General features: G+C 37.4%; 1 long non-coding RNA gene across 2 annotated transcripts; it reads right to left on the bottom strand.

Annotated features, from left to right (window-relative positions):
- Positions 1-1,472: 1,472 nt before the first annotated feature.
- Positions 1,473-8,171, bottom strand: LOC124717063. 2 transcript variants are annotated; one of them, XR_007005702.1, is made up of 3 exons: positions 7,860-8,145; positions 3,853-5,559; positions 1,473-2,748 (listed from the first exon to the last, which is right to left on the bottom strand). It is a non-coding gene; the product is annotated as an uncharacterized LOC124717063 (long non-coding RNA). The 2 variants fall into 2 exon arrangements; XR_007005703.1 differs by lacking the exon at positions 1,473-2,748 and having other exon boundaries at positions 5,411-5,559; positions 7,860-8,171.
- Positions 8,172-8,373: the final 202 nt, after the last annotated feature.

Here is an 8,373-nt window from a genome sequence, read left to right as displayed (position 1 = left end):
TATTCATACTCATGTCTTCTTATAATGCTGTTGCCACTGCGTATCACAAATAACCAGGAGTCACAACTGTGTCTGTAATGTAAACTTTTTAGGATGAGATGTAAGTTGACTCAATCTAACTGCGCTGGAAGTTAAATGCACACACTTCATTTGAACACATTTTCTTTTCTTGCTGTCATGAACACTACATAACTGCCTAATTAAATGACTATTTTTATCAACTTACCTACTTCTGTGGTTAAATCCCTATAGCTTGTGTTACAAGTTATTATCCATTACTGCTTGTTAATGACAACTGTAAAGTTTGCCCTGCAGAACTAGTTTTATTACATGTATTAGGCTAACTGCCCAACGACAAGACTGACAATTTTACCGTCTTTCTTAGCCTTGGCTCACAATATGACCAGTGTCAACTTCTAGTCCATATCAGACCTTAATACCTAATATACGAACTCAGCAGGTGAATGTAACAGGAGGACCTCTGCAAGCCCAATCAGTCGACAAGTTAGCAATTGAAATCTGAAGACCAAAGAATTCAAAACCAGTCAATTACAAGTTATGCTTTCTGCCCTTGAGCAGAACCTCGTTATGGAGTTGTAGCTATGAGCACGAGCACTTTTAGACCAGTTTCACAGACAGGATGGATAAAAAGGCAGCTAATATAACCCGACATTGTTTAAATGCTCAGTAAGTACCAAACACTGCTATAATTATTCAACAACACATCTTTCAAAATATAAGTTGTGGCGTCGATAGGCTGTATCGACCACGATTAACACCATATTTAGACTCTTATTGCTCTGCCGAGCATCCATGTTAGCTTTTAGTTCTGTTCTGTGTCTCAAGCTGTGTATATATTTATGACAAACTATAAAATATATCTATGTGAAATTTAATGGGGATAGTTATTGCATTTGACTGATATTCGCATCTCGTTCTCATACACTCAAATGGGAAGACAACATTTATAGCCACTGGGGTGGGGGTGGGGGGAAGGTTACATTATCAACTACTTAAATGGTAACTGCATAGCTCTTCTGATGGTGCAATGATTTTAAAAACATTGTTTCATCATCACAGAATTATGCTGTGTTGAAATGCAATGTTAAATTTCCAAATGCCAATCAGATTTTACTGATAATTTTGAGTTACTGAATTGTCCACTTACATAGAACCGTAAGTTTCCAGAACTTTACAAAGTTTACATATTTTTGCCTTACTGCAGCATTCCAATTTTAGGGAACAAGCCTGACATATCCAGCTATCCAAATATCTACTGTGCAATGCTCTACAAAATCAAAGCTGCAAGCTTACTCACCTTACCATGTAGTCAATGTGACAATGTGATAACTGAAGCCGGCCAGAGTGGCCGTGCGGTTCTAGGCGCTACAGTCTGGAGCCGAGCGACCGCTATGGTCGCAGGTTCAAATCCTGCCTCAGGCATGGATGTGTGTGATATCCTTAGGTTAGTTAGGTTTAATTAGTTTTAAGTTCTAGGCAACTAATGACCTCAGAAGTTAAGTCGCATAGTGCTCAGAGCCATTTTTTTTTAATAATGGAACAAAAGACAGAGTTAGCACAAGCTTGCTAACTGCAAAATATTATGCACTCTTATGTCGTGTGAATCCTGCATTAAACTGATGTACAATGTTCTGCAGGTTTCACAAACTAAAGCAGATTTAAGGAAAGAAAATTACATATCAAAATGAGTTGCTTTGTATTATAGAAAATACTTTCATAAATTGTTCAACACGTAAGTGTTGCCTTACTTTAAGAAGTTGACGTTCTCTCCTGAACTGCGAAAGGAGTCAATGTAGTGTGAACAAATTGTGATGTTAATTTCATCTGGTAGAGCGGTAAGTACACAGTAAGGAGAAGTCTTGTTCCAAATGAATTTTCAGTTTGGTTTGTTCAAGTATTCAACAAAATTACCACCTATAATCCATTCATCATAAGATTAAACCTGATATAAACAATGTACTATGTATTCTTCCACATTTGCTGGATCGGATTTCCTTTTCATGTGGGACTACAGCCAAGCTGTTTTGAGTACTGTCAAGTATAATAAGGGTAAGTTTTGTGCAATGCATCACACGCACATTGATTTAGTAATGATATGGGACAACAGCTTTACCAGCGCATTTAATTTTGACAACACTGACCGGTCAGCTAGCCTGCAGTGGCACGGCCAGTTACAGATCACCCATAAAGATATGATCAGAGGAGCAATACAACTTCGAATGTCATTAACTTTTAAGCAGAATGAAATATACTGCAAATATCCCACAATATGCTCCTTACAAGACTAGATGAAACTGCAACACTTCAGCTAACACACTATAGTACTCAAAAACAAGAATGATGAAAATTCCCGAATTAACCTTGCGATAATTTTTCTGCATAAGCTGTGTATAACATAGGAGTATTGAAGGATTTCTCCGTATAGTGAAATACTGAAGATATTACTTACAGTCAGTCATCTGGTGATCTCTTAGCTCCTTCCTTATCCGAAAACATTTCAATTCTGGAAATTTCACTTGCTACGTTGATAATGAGCCTATCAACAACAGAATCCACAAAGACAGCATGTGAAGCATTCTCTCTTCTTTTACGAGAAGCCATTCTACATCCTGTCAGCGTGAAAAAGCTGTGTGCATTAGTTCCAGTACGTCTAGCATGATAATAGTCTTGTTACTTCGTGGGCCAAATCCCACAGCTAGGCTGCAGATCACTTCTGTTGACTTCATACTGTAATGACACAGTAGCAAATGTAAAAATGCATCATTTGGATCATGTGCACAATGCTGTGAAAACTATCGTCTTTCATGTTTCCACAATACATATCTACTACCTCTATGGTAGTAAACAATGGACATAGTCCAAATAAAGAGGATTTGGTTTTTCATTTTTTCTTTAAAAAATGAAGTTATGTTTTCTTAAACAACTTTTATGGACAGTCTTTCATGAAAGATTGATAATTAAGAATTTGTATTTGAAATGGAAACAGGAATTTTACATCCCATATGGAATTAGAAACAAGGAGACATGCATTATTCATAATAAATAACAAGATATAATTATTTCAGATTGAATGAGAGGAAAAATAGAATGATTCTGCGGATATCTGTACCAATGCATGAATAACAACATTTGGTTCACATACCATTATGCTACTGACTGTGCTACATGTACAGTGTGGTTTTAGTTTATCAACTGCAGTGTATACTTCGCTGGAGATACTTCAAAGCCAATTACCTCAGTAAATTTATGAGCCTATTTCTTGGCACTTTTGAACTGTGTTCCACTACGCAACAGACAGCAGCCTCTGCCATTTTCATATTGCGCACTAACAGCGCAATAATCAGAGCACAACACTGCAGAGGCTGTTATTACACTATTTTTGAAGTAAAAACTACGTAGCTACAGTGTGATTAAGAAAAACGTTAATGGCTGTTAATACATTTGATATCTTAAAGTTTCATTTAACATAACCTAGTAATAAGATACCTGATAAATAAGTAGGACCTACTTCAAAGAGTAACACGATGTACACGTGCCACCACTTCCGACCAATGATCGTGTTTGATTACAACAGGTTTATTCTTATGATGAACCTATTACAGCAATATATCACTACATATAGTGTCAGCTTACACTATCACTAGCTTCATTGCGAGTTTACAGCAACAACATTTGTCTGGGAAGTTTTTCTCAAAATAAAGGAAACAAGAGTTAACAATAACTTAACGAGCCCTCAGTCACCATTAGCAACCACACACCTCCAGGTACTCTTGTTCACTGCAGAACCCTAAAGAAATATATAAAGAATGAACTGATAAAAGCAGTACTTACAAGAAATGCTATGCTGGACTTCCCAGATCGGTGTTAAATTTTGGAAATGACCCTACTCTGTCTGCTGTTAGTAAAACTGTACTCCACTCTCAACAGACCAAAATTTTAATTAAGTAAAAATCATTCTACAAAGTCAACTTGAGACATACTCTGGCAAGTTATTTCATTAGCCTTGGGTATAAAACGCACATCTGGAGCACCACTGCCATAGAATTCTGGAAATAAAAGAAAGATAGCTCAAGGGAAGTAAATTTCTATCGTCACGCTGTACTGTGCCACCATATGGTTACAGAGCAAGCAAAGGTAGCAAAAGTCATAAGTAACAAAGTTATTTCTAGTACCCGTTTTAATTACACCTGTGGGGTCTCTACTATCAAAAGCAACATTTTTAGACCAAGAATGCAATTTTAATCAAAACTGCACACCCTAAAAAAAGTGTTACACTGCTGCACTTCCCTTCTCACAATTCAATTAAGAAACATTAATAGTAATGTCATACCCCATTCCCTTACCAATGCATGAAGCCTTGGAACCATATCTGACTACTCACCCCACCCTCTTCCTGAGTCTGGTATATGTCTCCCTTGCACTGGGCTCACAAAAAAGAGCTTCTTGAAAATTACCCTGCAACTTTGCAGTTACGTTTAAATTTGACACTAGAAAATACACGCTTACTACTCAGTAAATTTCCAGAAAGCCTTTATTACCTCAAATTTTAATCCAAATAAAAGGCACAAACAAGAATATACACTACATCTCCTTTTGCCAATACCCATCAGCTAAGTATAACTGGCACTAATGTCAATATTGATACTCGAGATTTCCATACTAGAATGCTAATGAGAAACTGGCACTTACCCTCTTCAACAACATGCTTCATATAATGATCCACAGTATATGATGCACTAGCCAATGACACCTGTCGTGTTCTTGACTAATCTTAGCGCAGGAATACAATTTATTGGAAATCTGATTAGGTGCAACCATACCACAAATATGGATTTTTCCAAAACAAATCTGAAATTCCACTTCCATAACTGCAGCTATCATGATGAACTTGACTGCTTAATCTGCAAGCTATTTTAACACATCCTGAAATGTCAATGTTTATCATCTGTATACCAAGCATTCAATGGTGTTTCCATTAAAATGCTCATAGTTCCAAGAAATCTTGTAAAAGTTGGGCCTACATTTAAAGTATTTATGTTTAAGAACTTTTACAACAGTCATGTCAATGTTCAGTAGCTGCCGCTTGTCTGCAAGGACAAGAAAACTAAATCTATGTGCAGAATACCTGGCAATGTTGAAAATATGAAACACTGGTATCATCTCATTGTTCTTCAGTTTTTAACTGCAGACTGCCAATGTTGACAAGCACAACTCAAAGCTATTTTTCTTTTACTATCAACGAAGTTGTTTCACCGTGAATCAGGAGCGCTGGAATCTAGATTAATAACAACATTAAATTCTCTACATATCACAGTCATTTTCTTCTGAGTAATTTTACTTAAAGTAGGGTAAGGATAAGGCACTTAGCTAATATTCACAAAACCTTTACTTGCTATCACTTTGTGGAAGTCTTTATTAAATAAAGTTCTACATTATTACATTTAATTATTTTACTGAGTAAGAACCGTCACAAATCCCGAAACAAACCCAATTCTTTTACACTGTCTCTGCTTCCAGTTTTCTTGCACAGCCTTGCAACTGAAAAGAGAAAACATTCTCTTAGTACTTTACAGTCAATGCAGCTATTAACAGAGAAAAGTTCACTTTTAAAATAATTTACTACTATTGTTGGTCGGAGTGCTTAATTACAGACTAATTTGTATTAGCCCACCAAATCAAAATGCCAGATCACAGCCACCTTCCAGAACTTTCAACTTTTACTTCCTCATTGTTAATTTGGTGTGTTTAAGAAAACCAAACTTCTTTTCTACAGTAATTTTTTTAAAACTAGAAACTAGCTTCCAGCTACAAAACAAGCTGTATTGACGGCTACAATACAACTGATGCCGCCATCGTCACTAAACCTTGGCAGTGGCGACATGGCTCAGCAGCCTAGACCCAACTAAATAAAATAGTTTAGCTAATCCGTTGTATGTCTGCATATGTTAATGGGGCAATAAGTGCCCGATATCTACGATGATCTAGTTCATTCAGGCATTCGCTCACACAAAATCGGTTCCATAGTGAAAATCATAATTTCCACAAACATGCTATTTCCCCAACATTCTACCACACAATGAGGATTCAGTACATTTCACAACATCCACGGGGCCACACTACAGCGTACCATTATCTGTTAAGGGCATGAACAAGTTTTCCAGATTAAGACAATAGGATGCTTAAATTTCCTTTCAACTACTTTTGGAGCAGGCCCATACAAGCTTATGGCTTTGACGCCATATTGGCCAATTGCCGCAATATGGCATTAGTAGTTGAAAGGATACGAAAATATGCTCTGGCTCATGACAGTTTCAATACACTAGTTGCTGTTGGTAAAATAAACATAAAATTTCTAGGCGTGTCTGAAAAAGTAGGTCGATAATCCAGTACAACCGAAAATCCTGCTGCTCACGTCTGTGTGTCTTCGGGATAGAGACCATATGTGAATAACTTATCCAGTCGTTGGCAAAAATATCGAGCCATGCTGTCTACAGCCGGCCATAACTGCTAAAGGGTTGCTGGGACACAATTTTATTCACGTACTGATCTCTCCATTATGAGATGTTCGATGTGGGTTCCTGTCGCGTGGTCCAACTCGACCAATCATTCGCACGAATCGTCCACTGAACGTCCAAAAAAAAATTGAGCATAAAGTGTTACCCTGATTAAACAATTACAGAAAAACCGTTTGACATGATTTACATTTGATGCGGTCATTAGTTTAAGTGTTAATAGTTCCGACAGGTGCTTCGTAACATGCTTTCTGTCACAGTACCCACAGCAGCTTGTATCCTAACCTTCAGTTCGTCGTCGTCAGCAACTGCTGTGATGAAGACAATGTCCTTGATGATTTAAAAAAAAAAAAAAAAAAAAAAAAAAAAAAAAAAAAAAAAAAAAAAAAAAAAAAGGTCAAGGGGCGTAATGCCTGGAGAGCGGGATGGCCAGGATGTTGGACCGTTCTTTCCAATTCACCGATCAGGTAACTTTTCATCCAAGAAATCACACACTATCAAAGCCCACTGGCACTCCATCTTGATGGTTGATATTCTTCTGTGTGGGAATAAACTATTGCAAAACGTCGGAGTAACTGTTAGCGGTAACTGATATTTCCGTGAAGAAAAACGGCCCAAAAACCTTGTTATGCATGAGGCAGCGTTCACTTTTAAGCTGTAACTACAGTAGAATGTTGAGACTCCGAACCTCATATACGGACATTATGCCTATTTACCATCCCACTAACATGAAAGATTGATTCATCGGTAAAGCATATTTAAATAAACGTTAGGGCCATCAATCCTGTTGAGGATTTCAGTTGCAAATTAGCAACATATCGGTTGCAAGGCTTACACGATTTGCACTTTGTAAGCATGCACCTACACCTCTGATGAATCTTAGAAGTTCACGTGATCCTGCTAGACAAGTTAATTTAGAGGGACTCCGTTGAAACTATTGCCAAACACTACCAACTGTTGTATCACTCACACGAGGCATGCCACTTCGAAGGTGTTCAACGCTGCCTGTTTCGTTAAACGTTGCACACCTTCGGTTTATTGATTTAACGTCAGGACGGCTGCGTCCTTAATAAGCCCGAAATTTACGTTGAATACTGATGGGCGATTAGGTTACGTGAAACCAAAGCACACATTGCGCTTTCTCCTGCTTCGACGCCATTTCACCAGCAACTAACGTGACCTGACTGACCGCGTCGGTGATTGAGCACTAGCTCCATGTATTGATCAAAACAACTAGTAACACTAACCGATCTAAGGGCATCATATGTAACTTATTATGTCAAACGGTTATAATTTTTTATAAACAAGGCAAAACTTTGTACTCACCCTGTATATCATTACCTTTCATCGTTGTTAGAAACTTTTAAGCTCATCAAGGAATCACCTCCACCACAGCACCCACATATTACTAACAGCAACTCACCTCTTCACTGATGAAACATCAGTTGCACTATGCCACGGTTAGCTACTGTTCACGCATATAAGTTCTCTTCGCACGAAGTATTCTTCCGCGTAACGTTAATATAGTCCCGTCAAAAAAGATGTCAAACAAATTATCTAAATAGGAATTTAAGCATATGGCATAAATTATACCCACTACTTGTACTATTTCAATTAACCGTATCCAATCAATTCATTTCTGACATAAATTAGTCAAATCAATAATTGCTAGAAATTTCGTAAACTAGTGACGTTTTATTTGTCGCTCACTGTATTCTGCCGCCTCATGGGAAAAAAATAGGCCCCATTAAATTTCTTTATTATTCTGTAAATCACATGTAGACCCATTAAATTTTCTACTTGACACTATTTCCGTGTACGAAATATTCCTTGATTTGAC

This window comes from Schistocerca piceifrons, chromosome 9 (genome assembly GCF_021461385.2).
Source record: "Schistocerca piceifrons isolate TAMUIC-IGC-003096 chromosome 9, iqSchPice1.1, whole genome shotgun sequence".
In the NCBI taxonomy this organism is placed as follows: domain Eukaryota; kingdom Metazoa; phylum Arthropoda; class Insecta; order Orthoptera; family Acrididae; genus Schistocerca; species Schistocerca piceifrons.
This window is presented reverse-complemented; position numbering and strand designations above follow the sequence as displayed.